The sequence below is a fragment of the Eubalaena glacialis genome, chromosome 16 (assembly GCF_028564815.1).
Source record: "Eubalaena glacialis isolate mEubGla1 chromosome 16, mEubGla1.1.hap2.+ XY, whole genome shotgun sequence".
Classification (NCBI taxonomy): domain Eukaryota; kingdom Metazoa; phylum Chordata; class Mammalia; order Artiodactyla; family Balaenidae; genus Eubalaena; species Eubalaena glacialis.
Window position 1 is genome coordinate 80,973,173 of NC_083731.1, and position 19,149 is coordinate 80,992,321.

Consider the following 19,149-nt stretch of genomic DNA (forward strand, 5'->3'; position numbering starts at 1 on the left):
CCAGCTCCATTTTTCTTTCTGAAGATTGCTTTGGCTATTCAGGGTCTTTTGTGTTACCATACAAATTGTGAAATTTTTTGTTCTAGTTCTGTGAAAAATACCATTGGTAGTTTGATAGGGATTGCATTGAAACTGTAGATTGCATTGGGTAGTATAGTCATTTTCACAATGTTGATTCTTCCAATCCAGGAACATGGTATACCTCACCATCTGTTTGTATCATCTTTAATTTCTTTCATGAGTGTCTTATAGTTTTCTGCATACAGGTCTTTTGTCTCCTTAGGTAGGTTTATTCCTAGGTATTTTATTCTTTTTGTTGCAATGGTAAATGGGAGTGTTTCCTTAATTTCTCTTTCTGATTTTTCATCATTAGTGTATAGGAATGCAGGAGGTTTCTGTGCATTAATTTTGTATCATTCTACTTTACCAAATTCATTGATTAGCTCTAGTAGTTTTCTGGTAGCATCTTTAGGATTCTCTATGTATACTATCACGTCATCTGCAAACAGTGACAGGTTTACTTCTTCTTTTCCGATTTGGATTCCCTTTATTTCTTTTTCGTCTCTGATTGCTGTGGCTAAAACTTCCAAAACTATGTTGAATAAAAGTGGTGAGAGTGGGCAACCTTGTCTTGTTCCTGATCTTAGTGGAAATGGTTTCAGTTTTTCACCATTGAGGACAATGTTGGCTGTGGGTTTGTCATATATGGCCTTTATTATGTTGAGGTAAGTTCCCTCTATGCCTACATTCTGGAGGGTTTTTATCATAAATGGGTGTTGAATTTTGTCAAAAGCTTTATATGCATCTATTGAGAAGATCATATGGTTTTTCTCCTTCAATTTGTTAATATGGTTTATCACATTGATTGATTTGCGTACATTGAAGAATCCTTGCATTCCTGGGATAAACCCCACTTGATCATGGTGTATAATCCTTTTAATGTGCTGTTGGATTCTGCTTGCTAGTATTTTGTGGAGGATTTTTGCACCTATGTTCATCAGTGATATTGGCCTGTAGTTTTCTTTTTTTGTGATATCTTTGTCTGGTTTTGGTATCAGGGTGATGGTGGCCTTGTAGAATGAGTTTGGGAGTGTTCCTTCCTCTGCTATAATTTGGAAGAGTATGAGAAGCATAGGTTTTAGCTCTTCTGTAAATGTTTGATAGAATTCGCCTGTGAAGCCATCTGGTCCTAGGCTTTTGTTTGTTGCAAGATTGTTTTTTTAAATTAATTAGTTTATTTATTTATTTTTGGTTGCGTTGGGTCTTCATTGCTGCACACGGGCTTCCTCTACTTGCAGAAGCAGGGGCCCCTCCCCATTGTGGTGTGCAGGCTTCTCACTGTGGTGCCCTCTCTTGTTGTGGAGCACAGGCTCCGGGTGCACAGGCCTCAGTAGCTGTGGCTTGTGGGCTCTAGAGCACAGGCTCAGTAGTTGTGGCACACAGGCTCAGTTGCTCCAGGGCATGTGGGATCCTCCCGGACCAGGGATCGAACCTGGGTCCCCCTCATTGGAAGGCAGATTCTCAACCACTGTGCCACCAGGGAAGGCCCTGTTGGAAGTCTTTTAATCACAGTTTCAATTTCAGTGGTTGTGATTGGTCTGTTTATATTTTCTATTTCTTCCTAGTTCACACTCAGAAGGTTGTGCTTTTCTAAGAATCTGTCCGTTTCTTCCAGGTTGTCCATTTTATTGGCAGATAGTTGCTTGTAGTAATCTCTCACGACCCTTTGTATTTCTGCAGTGTCTGTTGTTACTTCTCTTTTTTCATTTCTAATTCTACTAATGAGTCTTCTCCCTTTTTTTTCTTGATGAGTCTGGCTAATGGTTTATCAATTTTGTTTATCTTCTCAAAGAACCAGCTTTTAGTTTTATTGATCTTTGCTATCGTTTCCTTCATTTCTTTTTCATTTATTTCTGATCTGATCTTTTTTTTTTTTTAATTCATTTATTTTTGGCTGCACTGGGTCTTTGTTGCTGTGCACAGGCTTTCTCTAGTTGCAGCGAGTGGGGGCTACTCTTTGCTGCTGTGCACGGGCTTCTCATTGTGGTGGCTTCTCTTGTTGTGGAGCACTGGCTCTAGGCATGCAGGCTTCAGTAGTTGTGGCTCACGGGCTCTAGAGTGCAGGCTCAGTAGTTGTGGCACACAGGATTAGTTGCTCTGCAGCATGTGGGAACTTCCCGGACCAGGGGTCAAACCCGTGTCCCCTGCATTGGCAGGCGGATTCTTAACCACTGCACCACCAGGGAAGCCCTGATCTGATGTTTATGATTTCTTTCCTTCTGCTAACTTTGAGGGTTTTTTTGTTCTTCTTTTCTAATTGCTTTTAGGTGTAAGGTTAGGTTGTTTATTTGAAATGTTTCCTGTTTCTTGAGGTAGGATTGTATTGCTATAAACTTCCCTCTTAGAACCATGTTTGCTGCATCCCATAGGTTTTGGGTTGTCGTGTTTTCATTGTCCTTTTTTTCTAGGAATTTTTGATTTCCTCTTTGATTTCTTCACTGATCTCTTGGTTATTTAGTAACGTATTGTTTAGCCTCCATGTGTTTGTATTTTTTACAGTTTTTTTTCCTGTAATTGACATCTAGTATCATATCGTTGTGGTCAGAAAAGGTATTTGATAGGATTTCAATTTTCTTAAATTAACCAAGGCTTGATTTGTGACCCAAGATATTATCTATCCTGGAGAATGTTCCATGAGCACTTGAGAAGTGTATTCTGTTGTTTTTGGATGGAATGTCCTATAAATATCAATTAAGTCCATCTTGTTTAACGTGTCATTTAAAGCTTGTTTTTCCTTATTTATTTTCATTTTGGTTAATCTGTCCATTGGTGAAAGTGGGGTGTTAAAGTCCCCTAGTATTATTGTGTTACTGTTGAGTTCCCCTTTTATGGCTGTTAGCACTTGCTGTATGTATTGAGGTGCTCCTATGTTGGGTGCATAAATATTTACAATTGTTATATCTTCTTCTTGCATTGAGCCCTTGATCATTATGTAGTGTCCTTCTTTGTCTCTGTAATAGTCTTTATTTTAAAGTTGATTTTGTCTGATATGAGAATGGCTACTCCAGCTTTTTGATTTCCATTTGCATGGAATATCTTTTTCAATCCCTTCACTTTCAGTCTGTATGTGTCCCTAGGTCTGAAGTGGGTTTCTTGTAGACAGCATATATTCGGGTCTTGTTTTTGTATCCATTCAGCTAGTCTGTGTCTTTTGGTTGGAGCATTTAATCCATTTACATTTAAGGTAATTATCAATATGTATGATCCTATTACCATTTTCTTAATTGTTTTGGGTTTGTTATTGTAGGTGTTTTCCTTCTCTTGTGTTTCCTGCCTAGAGAAGTTCCTTTAGCATTTGTTGTAAAGCTGGTTTGGTGGTGCTGAATTCTCTTAGCTTTTGCTTGTCTGTAAAGATTTTAATTTCTCTGTCGAATCTGAATGAGATCCTTGCTGGGTAGAGTAATCTTCGTTGTAGGTTTTTCCCTTTCATCACTTTAAATATGTCCTGCCACACCCTTCTGGCTTCAGAGTTTCTGCTGAAAGATCAGCTGTTAACCTTATGCTCATTAGGGGGCTCTGGCTCACTCAGGCTGGGGGGAGGGAGGGTACGGAATGCGGGGCGAGCCTGTGGCGTCAGAGGCCAGCGTGGCGTTGCAACAGCCTGAGGTGTGCTGTGTGTTCTCCCGGGGAAGTTGTCCCTGGATCACGAGACCCTGGCAGTGGCAGGCTGCACAGGCTCCCAGGAGGGGAGGTGTGGAGAGTGACCTGTGCTTGCACACAGGCTTCTTGGTGGCTGCAGCAGCAGCCTTAGCGTCTCATGCCCGTCTCTGGTGTCCGCACTATAGCTGTGGCTCGCACCCATCTCTGGAGCCTGTTTAGGTGGTGCTCTGAATCCCCTATCCTCATGCACCCCGAAACAATGGTCTCTTGACTCTTAGGCAGGTCCAGACTCTTTCCTGGACTCCCTCCTGGCTAGCTGTGGTGCACTAGCCCCCTTCAGGCTGTGTTCACGCAGCCAACCCCAGTCCTCTCCCTGGGATCTGACCTCCAAAGCCCGAGCCTCAGCTCCCAGCCCACGCCCACCCCGGCGGGTGAGCAGACAAGCCTCTCAGGCTGATGAGCGCTGGTCGGCACCGATCCTCTGTGCGGGAATCTCTCCTCTTTGCCCTCTGCACCCCTGTTGCTGCGCTCTCCTCCGTGGCTCCGAAGCTTCCCCCCCGCCCCCCCACCCCCCACCTCTGCCAGTGAAGGGGCCTCCTAGTGTGTGGAAACTTTTCCTCCTTCTCAGCTCCCTCCCAGAGGTGCAGGTCCCGTCCCTATTCTTTTGTCTCTGTTTTTTCTTTTTTCTTTTGCCCTACCCAGGTATGTGGGAAGTTTCTTGCCTTTTGGGAAGTCTGAGGTCTTCTGCCAGAGTTCAGTATGTGTTCTGTAGGAGTCGTTCCACATGTAGATGTATTTTTGATGTATTTGTGGGGAGGAAGGTGATCTCCACGTCTTACTCCTCCACCATCTTGAAAGTCCTCCCACATTACATTTAGTTCTCATGTTCCTCAGGCTTCTCTCGGCTGTGAGCCTTTCTCAGACTTTCCTTGTTTTTAATGACCTCATTGTATATATTTTTGTAGTTTATTTTACTCCTTCTAATTTTATGTTCACTTTGTGTTCACTTTGTTGTCTCCTATTTTTCCTTTTGCTATTTTTTGCTGGTTTTCACAAGTTTCTTTTCACTCTCTTTTTTCCTTTTGTTCGCGCTGTTGGTTTGTAACTTTCTATCCCATTAATGTTTGCCTCCCCTCTCTAGGACCTCATAACAAAACATGTATTTCTGTAATATTTTTTAAAAACAAGATATAATTTGCTTCCTTCACCAAGATAGTCTACACTAATAAGGTCAGTCTTTTAGAATATTTTCACTCCTGTTCTCAATTCTGCCCTTATCCAGACCAAGATAAAATCTTTGAAATGCTTTTCTTCATTACTTTTCTCCCCCTTCACCCCTAACTTGTAGATTTCTCTGAGACAGTTTAGTACTTTTCGTTCTAGATTATTATTAGAATTACCCTCACACAGTTCCTCTTTATTTTAAGAATCCTTGGGGCTTCCCTGGTAGCACAGTGGTTAAGAATCCGCCTGCCAGTGCGGGGGACACAGGTTCGAGCCCTGGTCCGGGAAGATCTCACATGCCACGGAGCAACTAAGCCCATGCGCCACAACTACTGAGCCTGCGCTCTAGAGCCAGCAATGAGGACCCAACACAGCCAAAAATAAATAAATTAATAAACAAAATTTAAAAAAAAAAGAATTCTTCTTTGGGGTAGCTAGCATACCTTCCTGGTCTCTTACTATCCATTTAAATTTAACTGTTTATGCATTGTCAAGCACTACCTCTTTTCCTCTTCATGTTCTCCTGTCTTTGGTGGTTGTGCTGGTAGAGGATGGTGGTGTGTTGGTTATGGTACAGTTGTTTGGTTGTATAGTCCTCCCTCTAGTAGTTTCCTCTGGCACCAATATGCACAAGTGATGTACTCTCTGGGTCACAGCACCACTCTCTCCTCCGTTCTGAAATGGGAATGACGTCTTAAGTGAATACAGGACCATGGGTTGCAGTTCATTTCTCTCAGATGTCATTCGCCACCTTCTATCTAAGGCATTGCATATAAAATGGTGCATGGCTGTCTGATTCTTTAAGTAGCCGGTTATTTCCATCTAGAAGTTAGTAATGGTTTCTCTTCATTCTTGAAGAATTTTCCAGGCAAGCTTTGGTGACTTTTTTTCTCATCCTTTCTGCTTGGAACTTGGTGAAGAGTTTCAATTTGCACATTCAGGTCTTTCTTAATCTTGAGGACATTTTCTTCTTTTATTAGTTTAATTATTGACTTTTCATCATCTGTTCCTTTTCTCCTCTCTGGATCTTCTTTTATTCACATGTTAGTTCTTCCAAATATATCCTCCAAAAGTCTTTTTCCCTCTCAGGATTGTTTTCTCCTTATATTTTTGCTGTATGTTTAAAAATATTACTTCCAGTTGAGTTTCTAGGCCAATAATGCAAGTCCCAACATTGACCTCTGCTCTCCTTCAATTCATTCATTAGCATTTTTAGTTCAAAAATCATGCAGAAAGCCTTTAAAAAATATAACTGACTACTCTTACATGTTTCTATATTTTGGTTCGAGTTTTAATTCTTTCATTTTAGGGCTTGTCCTGTGTGTTCTCATTTTCCTCTCTCAGGCTCCTGGCCCCCTCTGAACACTGGAGCTTAGGATCAGCTGTTGGAGTTCTTCAAATGACACCAGGGAACAGTGGTTCTCAAAATGTGGTCTGTAGAGCTCTGGAGTCCCCAGGACTCTTTCAGGGGACCTACAAGGTCAAAACACTTTCATAATAATACTAACATGGTATGTGTCTTTTTCCCTGCATTGACATTTGCTCTGACAACTCAAAAGCAATGGTGGGTAAAACTGTTGCTTCCTTAGCATGAATCAAAGCAGTGTCACCAAAATGTATCAGCTGTCATCATCCCCTTCACCACCACATATGAGAAAATGAAGAATGGAAGCCTTGGGTAGTTTGTAAAGATCTCATTGCAATAAAGGCAAAGCTGGGCTCACGTCCAGATCTCCAGCCCAGGCTCACAGACACCCGGCACTTCTGTGACCCCTGTCTCCTGAGTAAACCAGGTCTAATTCCAGACAGAAGAAAAAGAGGATGAAAATAAAAATAAACATAAACTACAACCGTAATTTTCACAAGAGTAGTGACTAAGGAAAAAAACCAATCCGTTCTCCTCAGGTTTTTTTCTTCTTTAGGGTCATTCAACACTTAATGTGTTCCTTTGGCAACCAGAAAAAAAGCACAACCTGTTTCTACACCCAGCCTTGCCCTCCAGACTCCGCAAGGTTCACCTGTTCCCTCTGACTCCTCCCACCCAACCCTGAGCTGACCGTTCCCTCTGCTTTGGGCTGTATTTTTCATCAAGATAAAAAAGGAAGCTTGGACTCTTGGTAGAAAACCTTATCCTCCTTGTTCTTCTATAATTCACTACTTTCTTCTGGGAGCAGGGCTGCATACTTGAAGGACCCAGTGCAAAATGGCAATGAAAGCCCCTTGTTTAAAAAGCAAGAAAAAGTGCTATTAAAGGTGCTAAAACGTAAAGGTTTTTCCTTTAGAAATATTTCGTTACTTTCAAAAGAGTAATGGGATAATAGTGATACATGAGAAATAACATAAACTTAGAAATTTGCAAAATAATATTTTGGCATTATAATCTTATATAATGTAATAAATGATAATACTTTATTAATGTGACATTTTGATTGATCACAAGATTTCTTTTCTGGCTCACTTTTCTGAAAATGTTATTAGATCATCAAAATCTATACTGTTAGCAACTTAATTTTTCATAAATATAATTGAAAGCAATCTTGGTTGCTCTTGCAAATACAAGATTAGAAACACTTTATGATAGTTTTCAATTTTGAGAAGTCTCTTTATGCATGTGCAACTGTTGTTGGAGCTATTAAGAGTAACTGATAGGCTGTGACAACACTGTTGGGATTATTTTGGGACATTATACTGGGATAAGTTTCTGATAAATTATATCGAAATATAAATTTTATTACATCTAGAACTGCTGATTGTCAAGGAATAATTTTTCTAAAAGATTTCACTCTGTACAAATGTGTTTCGTGTGTCTGAAGTACACTTTGAGTGTCGATTTATACGGTGTTATCTTAACGTTTCCTCTGACATTCCTCCAACTTGTAGAGTTGCCCATTGCTGCCTGTCGCATCTCCGCTGCCCGTGTGAGTATCACACTGGCCCATCAGCCTCCTCACAAAACACAAGTTCAAAGACAAAATTATTTTAAGAATTTCAAAACAGTCGTAGAAGAACATTAAACCAAGCACAGGGCCTTTCTCAACACAGGCCCTGCCTGGGAATCCAGACACATAGCAATGGTGATTTCTGGTTTTGTACCCACTAGTGGTTTGGATTGGAGTGTTTAACGCACTTTTTATTGCCAATCTAGTAAGTAATTTGTCTTATAAATCTGCCATTTACAGTCTCTCCTTCTAGAGGTTTTCTACAGCTCTCTAAGCCGGCAATTATCTCTCTCCTTGTAAATCAGTTGGTACCTTTTCTAGGAAACCAACATGATCCTAACTCTAAATAGTCACTAATGACTTAAATTAGTTGCTGGCTCTTTCTGAGCCCCTAGTTTTCCCAAGACTAATTAGCTCAGGCATAGGGAAGTTCTGGATTCATCCAGCCATTTAAAGCATGATGGACATAAATTCAGTCCATACCATGATTCAGAGTGCAGGTTCTCGAACAATCCTGCCTGTTCAAATCCTCCACTTTCCTGCCGTGAGCCTTTGGCATGTCATTAACCTCCGTAAGTCTCAGTTTTCTCATTTACAAAACAGGAATAACAGCATACCTTTAAAGATAGGGCGTGACACATGTTTATTATTACTGTTCAATTCTAGATAAGTGGGGCTCAGTCTCTTAGCTGATAGCAGTGATGTCCCTAAGAGAACAAAAGTGCTAGCTTTGACTAGCAAATTTTTTCGGTAAAATATAGAGGATGTTCACTACTGCTTTCTGAAGGAGTCCACAAGGGAGCAGAAACAGAATCCAGCTCAGTAAGGCCACTCAGAAAGTACGGCTGGGTGAAGCTGCTGCAGGATCCGCTGAGTGTGTGGAGGGGATGTGTGTGGGTGTGTGAGCGTGAGTCTGTATGGGATCCGTCCTGTGCTTATTTGAAAGCAGGCTTTGAGTGTCCATGTATACGACCAACAAACACACATGGCTTTTGTCTGATGTCTGGGATTGCTCCTCTGGGTTACATGGCAGCTGTCAGCAGAGCTCCAACGCGACAACACTCATAAGTAATATAGAACAGAGCATCTCCTCTTACCCACACAAGACAAAGAACAGACATTTTCTGAAGTCAGTTTTTTTTTTAACTGGGATGAGGCTTTTCCAACACCTGATGTTTGCTCATGAATTTGAAGCATAAGCCAACAGCAGGGTTTGGTAAAAAGGAATTCTGAATTTAAAAAGAAATTCACAATTAAGTGTTTTCAGCTTTACCAGTATGTACTAAAAGGGTAATCAGGTTTGATTAATCAACCCTATATACCAATAGATAGGCATCAAGTAAAAAAATTAATTTCTTCCCTGATGGACTTTATAAAAGTATGACCTATTACAAGGAAATTAAATCATCAAAAAGATGAAATTAAAACATTTCATTAGATTCTCCCATGAGATTTGTGTTATAGACGATCTGCAGGTGTCTCTACGGCTGAACGAGTGGCCTCTGGAAACGGCCACCATGCCTGCATCCTTCCCACCCTCCCCCTCCACTTGATGAGCCTCTTCTGACCTCCCAGCCAGCACTAGGGCTGGCTGTTTAAGGTTGCCCCATATGATGCGTAATTCACCTTCCCTGTCTTCACTGCCAGCTGTCTTAGTCAAGGTCCCATAAAAACCTGCACAAGGAAAAGAAGAACCACTTTGAGATTTTACAGCAGAGGGAATGTCGTGCAAAGAGTTGGTTCCAGGGGCCTTGGAAGAGCTGAGAAGCCAACAGGGGATGGAGAGGAAAGCTAGCGAGTAGCAACAGCGGGCATCCATGGCCTCCTCTGAGCTACAGGATAAAGGAGAGGGTGTTTCTGGACCCCAGGGGCCAGGGTCACCTGGGAGAGGCTGGAAGGCCCACCCAGTGGGCACTGGGGCAATGTAAGAGATGCAGGGCGACATCTCAGACCAATTAAGCTGGAACCCCTGCAAATGGGGCCAGGCATCAGTGGTTTTTAAAACTCCCCAGGTGATTCCAATGCACAACCAGGCATGAGAACCCCAGCTTAAAGCATCTAGTAGAATCTGCATTCTTACAACTGCATCTGCCCCACACTGAGCGGACGTGGGGAAAAGTGCTGCTGACATACCATTGCTCAAAGTCCAGAAGCAGAGACCAAAGACACCGCTAAATCGGGACGCCAAGCTGCTCTAAGATACCCTAAAAGGAATATCCAAGAACTGGATTTCATTTATAGAATTTTGCTTCATAGGTAAACTTTAGTAATTGCTGTCTAAAATATACTATTTTAAAGAGCCATCCTCTGTTTACTGAAAAAATTGATTAGATATCACACTGTGTGCCTATTACAGTAAACCATTAGCTAGCACAATTGATGCACAAGGCATTTCCAATATACATAACCTAACTAAAATAGAACATCCTGCTTAATAATTCTATTAACGTGCACATATTGTGTGCTAATTATTTCTTGAATGCACTAATAATCAAAGAAAGATTAGTGTTCAGTGTGATATTATTGTGATTTTTAATTGTATTTTAATTATTTTCAAATGGATAATCCATGATGATACATACAAAGAATCTGTTAACTAGAAACAAACATCTTAATATGATCTTCTTTTAAATAACTGAGAAGATATTTCAAGATTTTGTACAGCCCTCGGGTAATCACTATGAACACCAATTATCATCATAAACATTGTTAAAGAGAAGTCTGACTAGCAAAACTCCAGGTAATGAGTTCAACTGAGCCTTGGTAACTGGAAAAAAAGAGTGAACTCTTTTTAAAGAACGCATCTATAACGCGTTTCATTAAGCATTTATTCACACAAGAAATGTTTCTTAAGCAATTAATATACATTCTAGGGAATAACAAGACAAATAAGATGAGGTCCCTTCCTCAGAGCACTTTATAATCTAATGGAAGCAATTAGACAATCACACAAGTCCCAGTAAGAGGTAGTAGTTGCTGATTCTAACGTTCAGTGAGGTTGAGGGTGAACAGGCCAGAGGACATGAGAAGGGAGACTTGAGAGCAAATGTCAGCTGATTGTGGGGAGTAGGGACACACATTAAATGTATTTGAAGAGAGAAGCGACCGAATCAAAATGGCACTTGATGTACAGAATGGACACACGCCAGGAAACCATTTAAGGATTACTGGAAAAATCAAAGTGAAAGGTTCAAAGAAGACAATAGCAGCAAGTATCCAAATGAAGCATGGATGCTAGAAATATCAGAACGAAAAAACCCCATAGAATTTCATGCCTGAATGTCTCCAAGGGCTGACTGAAGACAATTAAGGAAACAGAGGAAGGGCTCCTTTGAAGGAAAAGATAATGAACATTCCTCTTCAGATATATCTGGTTGAAGGCTAGAGAGACATCCAACAAGAGACATCCAGCATGAATGCACTGAGAACACTCACTGTTTGCAAAGTCATTTTATGATGATTTCGTCATTGTGTAATTGTATCCAGAAATAAAACACTCACTTGTCATTCTTAATACAAAATGTTGTGAACAAAATTACGAATTCCTGTGTTAACACGATATTCTTAATGACTTTCAAAAACAACAGTGCAAGTCATCTTTACATGCATCAAATATATACTGTTTCCACTTCACTTTAATAAAATCATGATGGTGAATCATGATGATGTTGTCCAGCCTTTTAGGTTGATGTTGAAGAGTACCAGATCCAACTGTTCAAAAGCCCATCATATAAACAGTTATAATCCTTGGTGGACTTCATAGATTTGTGCTTCACTGCTAGAGCTGGAGAGACTGCTGAGCTGTTAGAGATTATATTTTGCAACTGTATTGCAGTTGGGTTGAAAGTAGCCCCACAGTTTGCTTTCTAAGCACTACAGCGTTTCATTGACTCTTCCCTTTCTTTCTCTATTTAGCGGTGATGGGCAGGAAGTCATCACTCCATCCTAACAATGAGTAAAAAGCTGAACAGACTGAAAAATCAACAATTCTTCTTGGATCCATAAGAGAGGGTAGGACACAGGGCAAACTGCTGCCCCCAGCTGGAGAAACAGACAAATATAGGGAGTTGGGGCTTACCCAAGTAGAGACTCATGAATGGAAACCACCTCAGGAATCAGTGCCAGGGAGGAAAACCTGAAATGTAATTCATGAATTGCCAGAGGCTCAGTGTGGACAACTCTGAGAGTTAAAACTCCAGGGGAACCCAGTCATCAGAGAAAACAAACTATTTTGAAATATGCCAGAGCACTCTGTTCTTAAAAAACCTGCCCTCAGGAGAAACTAGTTGAACAGAGCCTAACTTACTCGGATATTATCAGAGCCTATCTGACCTGGGGGAAGGGAAATACCCAACTCCAGTCATTTCTAGCTTTCCACATGGGAGAATGGAAATACCCAACTCCATCTCATGCTATCCATCCTGTCCCACCTAAGACAGGAGAAAAAACTGAGGAATGCTATGAAGTTCACAGCCCAAAGGCACAGACTCACTGAAAGACTGAGACCTAACCACAGGCTAGAGAATGCTTCCTGTTCCCCCACACCTCACCCTCACATTACTAAAGACCTAGTTACAGCAGTTCCTTTTACCCAGTACAGCATGTCCAGTTACCAAGAAAAAATTACAAGATCTACCAAAAGGCAAAAAACATAATTTGAAAAGACAGAGCGAGCATCAGAACCAGACATGGAAGGGATTTTGGAATTTTGGGAATTATCAATAACCTACCTAAGGAGGCAAAAGACCTGTACTCTGAAAACTACAAGATGTTAATGAAAGAAATCAGAGATGACACAAACATATGGAAAGATATACCATGTTCTTGGATTGGAAGAATCAATATTGTCAAAATAAGCATACTGCCCAAGGCAATCTACAGATTCAACGCAAAGCCTATCAAATTACCAGTGGCATTTTTCACAGAACTAGAACAAATTTTTTTTTTTAATTTGTATGGAAACACAAAAGACCCCAAATATCCATAGCAAGCCTGAGAAAGAAAAACAGAGCTGGAGGAATCAGGCTCCTTGACTTCAAACTATACTACAAAGTCACAGTAATCAAAACAGTATGTTACTGGCACAAAAACAGAAATATAGATCAATGGACTAGGATAGGAAGCCCAGAAATAAACCCACACATCTATGGTCAATTACTCTATGACAAAGGAGGCAAGAATACACAATGGAGAAAAGACAGCCTCTTCAATAAGTGGTGCTGGGAAAACTGGACAGCTACATGTAAAAGAATGAAATTAGAACATTCTCTAACACCACATACAAAAATAAACTCAAAATGGATTAAAGACCTAAATGTAAGACTGGGTACTATAAAACTCTTAGAGGAAAACATAGGCAGAAGACTCTTTGACATCAATTGCAGCAATATCTTTTTGGATCCACCTCCTACAGTAATGAAAATAAAAACAAAAACAAACAAATGGGACCTAATTAAACTTAAAATAATTTGAAAAGATACATGCACCCCAATGTTCACTGCAGCACTATTTGCAATAGCCAAGACATGGAAGCAACCTAAATGTCCATTGACAGAGGAATGGATAAAGAAGATATGGAACATATATAACATGGAATATTACTCAGCCATAAAAAGAATGTAATAATGCCATTTTCAGCAACGTGGATGGACCTAAAGATTATCATACTAAGTGAACTAAGTCAGACAGAGAAAGACAGATATCATATGATATCACTTATATGTGGAATCTAAAAAGATGATACAAATGAACTTATTTACAAAACAGACTCACAGACTTTGAAAACAAAAGTATGGTTACCAAAGGGGAAGCGGGGGGAGGGATAAATTAGGAGTTTGGGATTCTTACTAACTGGCTTAACAGGTGTTGGAGAGGAGGCTCCTCTATGGTTGTTTGAGGGATGGATATAGTTTGGGATTAACATATACACACTACTATATATAGAATAGATAATCAACAATGACCTACTGCATAGCATAGGAGACTCTACACAATATTCTGTAATAACCTATATGGGAAAAGAATCTGAAAAAGAATGGATATATGCGTATGTATATGTATAACTGAACCACTCTGCTGTACACCTGAAACTAACACAACATTGTAAATCAACTACACCCCAATATAAAATAAAAATTAAATCTAAAAAAACATAATTTGAAGAGACAGAGCAAGCATCATTTGTATCATCTTTTTAGATTCTTTCCTTAACCGTGTCCAGTCTACTTTATAAGTAGACTTGTAGATGGGCTTATAGCCCATCAGAGGCACTCTTCATTTCTGTTACAGTGCTTTTGATTTCTAGCATTTCTTTTTGGTTCCTTCTTAGGAGTTCCATCTCTCTGCTTACATTGCCCATCTGTCCTTGTGTGCTGTCTTCTTTCTCCACTAGAGTCCTTAGCATATTAATCATAGTTGTTTTAAATTCCTGGTCTGATAATTCCAAAATTCCTGACCCTCCTCGCTTTGCTTGATGGCTATGACACCCTGGCCTCTTTATGTAGTGCAATCTCAATCCCCTATTGTAATAGTCATGACCCCTAGTCATTTGTCTTTAATAAGGTCTTCCTTACTATTAAAAAAATATAAAAATAAAAAATAAAGTTGGAGAGATGCTGTTGTTTTGTTCTGTTTTTGTTTTTGCTTTTTGGAGGTTTCTATTAAGATATCCTCAAGCTCAGAGATTTCTGGTTCACAGTTTTAGCTTCCCATGGTAATCACCTGGGAGCTTTAAAAATTACCACTGCCTGGATCCCACCCCAAGAGAATCTGATTTAATCAGTCCGGGGATTTTTAAAAGCTCCCACATGATTCTAATGTGTAACCAAGGTTGAAACCTACTGGTCTTGATTAACTCCGTCTCTCTACAGACAAGAACAATAAGACTCCGCGCGGCCTTGGTGACTTGCTCCAGGTTATAAAGCAAATTTGAGAGCAGACCTAGAAATCAGAAAATCCCAGTCTGGTTTGGGGCTGCCGACACTGTGGTAGAGCCCTTCCCTTCCACAACTGAGGCCTCTGTCCCCACGTTGAGGAGCCGGCATAATCCTTGCTCCCCAGAGCCTTTCATTCACCTGCTTCTGTTCCTCATCTTAGGAATGTTCTGGCTTTCTGGACACACCTTAATGCCTCTCTCACAATTTCATCTACGTTTTGCATCCCTCCCCTCCTCCACTGGGCCCAGTCTCGTAAGCCCTGAATCGTTCCCAGACTTTCCAGCCTCCTTGTAAATGCCCTTCTCCGTACCCTGGACTAACATTCTCTAGACATCATCACCTCCAATGGCGTTGCTTCTCCACACAGCCCTCCTGATACAAACCGAAAATGCTTCATCTTGAATTCTGACATTCCAGGTTCTGGTTCTGTCCCCTTGTCCTTCGATCTTCCTCACCTTCTTGCACCCGCTAAATCTGGCCTTGACCACACTCTTCCATGTAACCCCATGGCTGTCAATGAACACCTGTCAGAATGTCTCGTGGGATCCCCCTTGCCAAACCTTAGGTGCTGCAGCCCTCTCCCCAAGGGCACTTCAGAGAGTGGGGACTGAAGCCCTCTCCCCAAGGGCACTTCAGAGAGTGGCGACTGAAGGAAAAGGCCTGGTCATCTGCATTTTGAAATCACACCCCTCAATCCTGAGGCCCTGCCCCACCACGGGCTCTCCCCAGAACTGCAAGGCTTTCATGTGCTTCCAGGCTTCCCTCATCTCAGCCCTTCGTGTCTATGAACCACTGCCACTGAGTCCCCAGCACTGCAGGAAGCTTGCTGCTCTGATCTTGTCAGTCTGATGGCCCAGTAACCCCCACTGTGTTTGTTTTGCTGGCTTGATAGATCCATGACAGGCACAAAAAAAATAAGGACATTTTAGAATGGTACGAATTTGGAAGAAAATCTGGTTCATTCTTTATCGTGTTGTCCTTTACTAATGGAATATTTTCACCTGACCCGTCAATCTTTAGCTCTAATTATTTCTCCATTTCACTGCTCTGTGGCTTACCACTACTGTCCCTGTTCATTGAAATGTTTTGTCTTGAAGCCTTTGGGCTACTTACCAGAGACTCATAATACCCATAATTTAAAAAGGAAAAAAAAAAGTTATAAAGCCTTCATGTCTTAAATGCAACAGCATGGCCTTGAAACACTATAGAACTTGCAGTCTAATAACTTAAAACTAAATTAGCTAAAGCTTTGATTCACATGCATTTGGAGATCAAAACAGGCTGAAATGCCTTAGGCAACATTTATGCTTAGGTCCATAATTAGACAACTGCTACAATATTGAAAAAAAAAACCGAATTTTACAAACTAATCAATTGAGACTTTAAAAAAGAAAAACATGTCAGCTTATTCCAGCAGTTTATTAAGGGGCAATGTTTCAGTTGCAAATAATTTATATCATATAAATAAGCTCATTTAAAATTAATTAGTTTTACCATAAATAAGCATATTGAAGATTCTACCAAAATCAGAAACTCTACCAAAGATTTTTGAATCACATAAAAATTTAGTTAATGGGCCTTCAGTTATTTACCAATAACAAATACACAAATTTCAGTGTTTTGCCTGTGTCATTAGATGATTTTAAAAGAGCAGATGGTACAACACACTGATATAGAAACACCTCCTGCCAAATTATCTTCAGGATTCTATCAATCCAACATTTGTAAAATTAGAATCCAAGAAAATAGTCTAGTATTGATACGATTAAGTACATGTGGGGGTTGATTTTTTGTTTGTTTGTTTGGTTTTACCAAGGACATTCTATGAAGATTTATATTCAAAGCCACAAATAAAATAACTAAAGGGCTTCTGGGTGAATTATTTGACTGTAATAGGCCCTGGTTTTATGTTACTGAGCTCTAAAAATCTGATTAACAAGAAATCACATGCACGTTAAGAGTAAGTGATATCAGTCTGGAAAAAAAATACTTCTAGGGTAGGTGCTTTATTTATTGAATACTTACTATGTTACTCCCGTTTCACAGATGAGGAAACTGAGGCTCAGCAAATTTTGAACATGGGTCTTGCTGACTCTTTTCCCTAAGCCTTTCTGAATCCATTAATATGTAGGTTGAAACGTTTTTCTTCTCTAACCTATTGGATCAAAAAAGGGGCTGAATATCAGTCACAAGTCTTTGCTGGTGTGTAGCAATCATGTCGTGAAATCGGATTTCACCATATTTTAGGTGTCCTGTCACAGTAGTTATTGGCATTTGCACTTTACTCAAGGTTCCTTGTGGTTTTTCTTGACCTCTTTCTCTTGGATATCAAACAATGGGTATTTACCACAAATGTATGAAACAAAAACGGTCCAGGAAGTGCACTATGACAGACAAAACTCTAACAGTATTTAATGGTTATGAAAATTGAAAAAGGTAATAGGTCTAAGTAGAAAGCTACATGTTCTAGGAAATTATAAGTATTTGGAGATGACGTAAAGGGATTCCTTCTAGATGAGTTCCCTGTTTTTATTTGCAGATAAAGAACTTAACCCAATAACAAGTCTTGCAAACAAAAGGATTACTGACTAGTTGAGGGACATTGTGAATAACGAGGAAAAGAGTTAATAATACTCTCACCTAGTGAGTAGTCTACAGATGAGGATAGGACAGCAGTTTACTGCCTTGCCACCTAGAAAGACAGGTTATCAAAGGTTATTACATGTAAGTCATCATTCCCTCCTCTGAATACAAAGAATTGAGCTGTGTGGCATCTAATACATAGCAGTTTCTGATTCTTGACAGATGGTCCCTATTAAATCAGTCTCTGGACAAAGGTGGTGTCGGTGAGCTAATTCTGTTCATTCATTAACTTCATCATTCCTTCCCACATTTATTGAACTAATCGACCTTTATTGAACAATATTTTGCATGGGACACTGGGCTAAATACTCAAAACAAAACAAAACAGCCATGGCTTCTGTTTTCCCCTCTAGAACCAGGCCCACCTGTCAAGATTGGTTCCTGGTCATCCAAATTAATATTTTCCTTCCCAGGCTGAAATTTTCAGCAGCGTTGTTCAATATTAAATATTAAATGGGGATGCTATAGAACAATATAGTAATTGCTCTATTAATTCAGAAAGGGGCAAGTTGAATTAGAGAAAAGACTGGATTATAGACTATGTAAAAAGAAAATCAGTTTAATTGCAGCACCTGAATTACGATATTCAGAATTGCAGAATTCTTCCATCCACACAAGAGTCTTTAAAATATTTGTTTTAATCAGTAGTTTTAGTTTAATGGTAAATTTACATGCCAATGATTTCTTTGGATTATAGACCTTAGAAGATTCTTGAAAAAAAGTTTATTCTTCTAATTCATTAAATACTTTGGATAGCTTAATAATGTGCTAATTTACGTAGCAGAGCAAGTCTCTCCTTATAGACCCGCACTATCCAATAGAGTAGCCATTGCCCACATGTAGCTACTTACAGTGTACAGTCCAAATTGAGCACAAGATGTGCGCTTCGTGTAAAACACACACCAGATTTCTAAGACTTAGTAGCCCAAAAAAGTATGTAAAACTCTCGATCATTTTTATATTGATTGCATATTGAAATTATAATATTTTGGATATGTTGGGGAAAATAAAATACTGTATAGTATCAAGCTTTATTCTCTATGCCTTTTATTTTTTTAAAGTGACTACTAGAAAATTTAAAATATGTGGCTTGCATTATATCTCTGTTGGATGGCATTATAATAAATAAGAAAAAGAAATGTTTCCAAGGCATTAGTAGATTCTAATTACTATCTGTGGAAGTCCAAAAATAAAATGAAAAATGTCCTTAAATGAATATGAAAAACCATCCTTCCAAACTAAAGCAAAATGAATGGGGCATAAGTGCACAACCCACCCCACCTCTCCTCCCCCTCCCACTCCCCAACCCCAGGTTCAAAGGAAGGAACCTGGAATGTAGAGCAAACACAAATATGGCAGAAATTAGCCCAGAGGCCTTGGGGACCACGGCTTACCACTTAATGCCGGCTTACCACTTAATGCCGCTGCAGAGCTGGCCCCAAAAGGTATTGAGATGTAGGACTTCCAAGGGAATGGTCCCTATATTTTAAAAAATATATGTAACATGGTGAAAAACTCAGAATTCATGAAAGTAAAGCATCAATGGAAGAAGTAATGCCCTGAGAAGCCAGTTAAGAAATGAGGATTCCATCCCCGATGGACCAGAAAGCCCTTCTAGCACCTCCTGCTGCCTCCCGGTTCCCAGCCTCATCTGAGCGGCGCCCCGCCCACTCCCCCTTCCCGCTTGGGGCGAGCCACCGACCTCCCCCTAAGGTCTACGGGGACTCAAAGTTAGCGTGATGCTCACC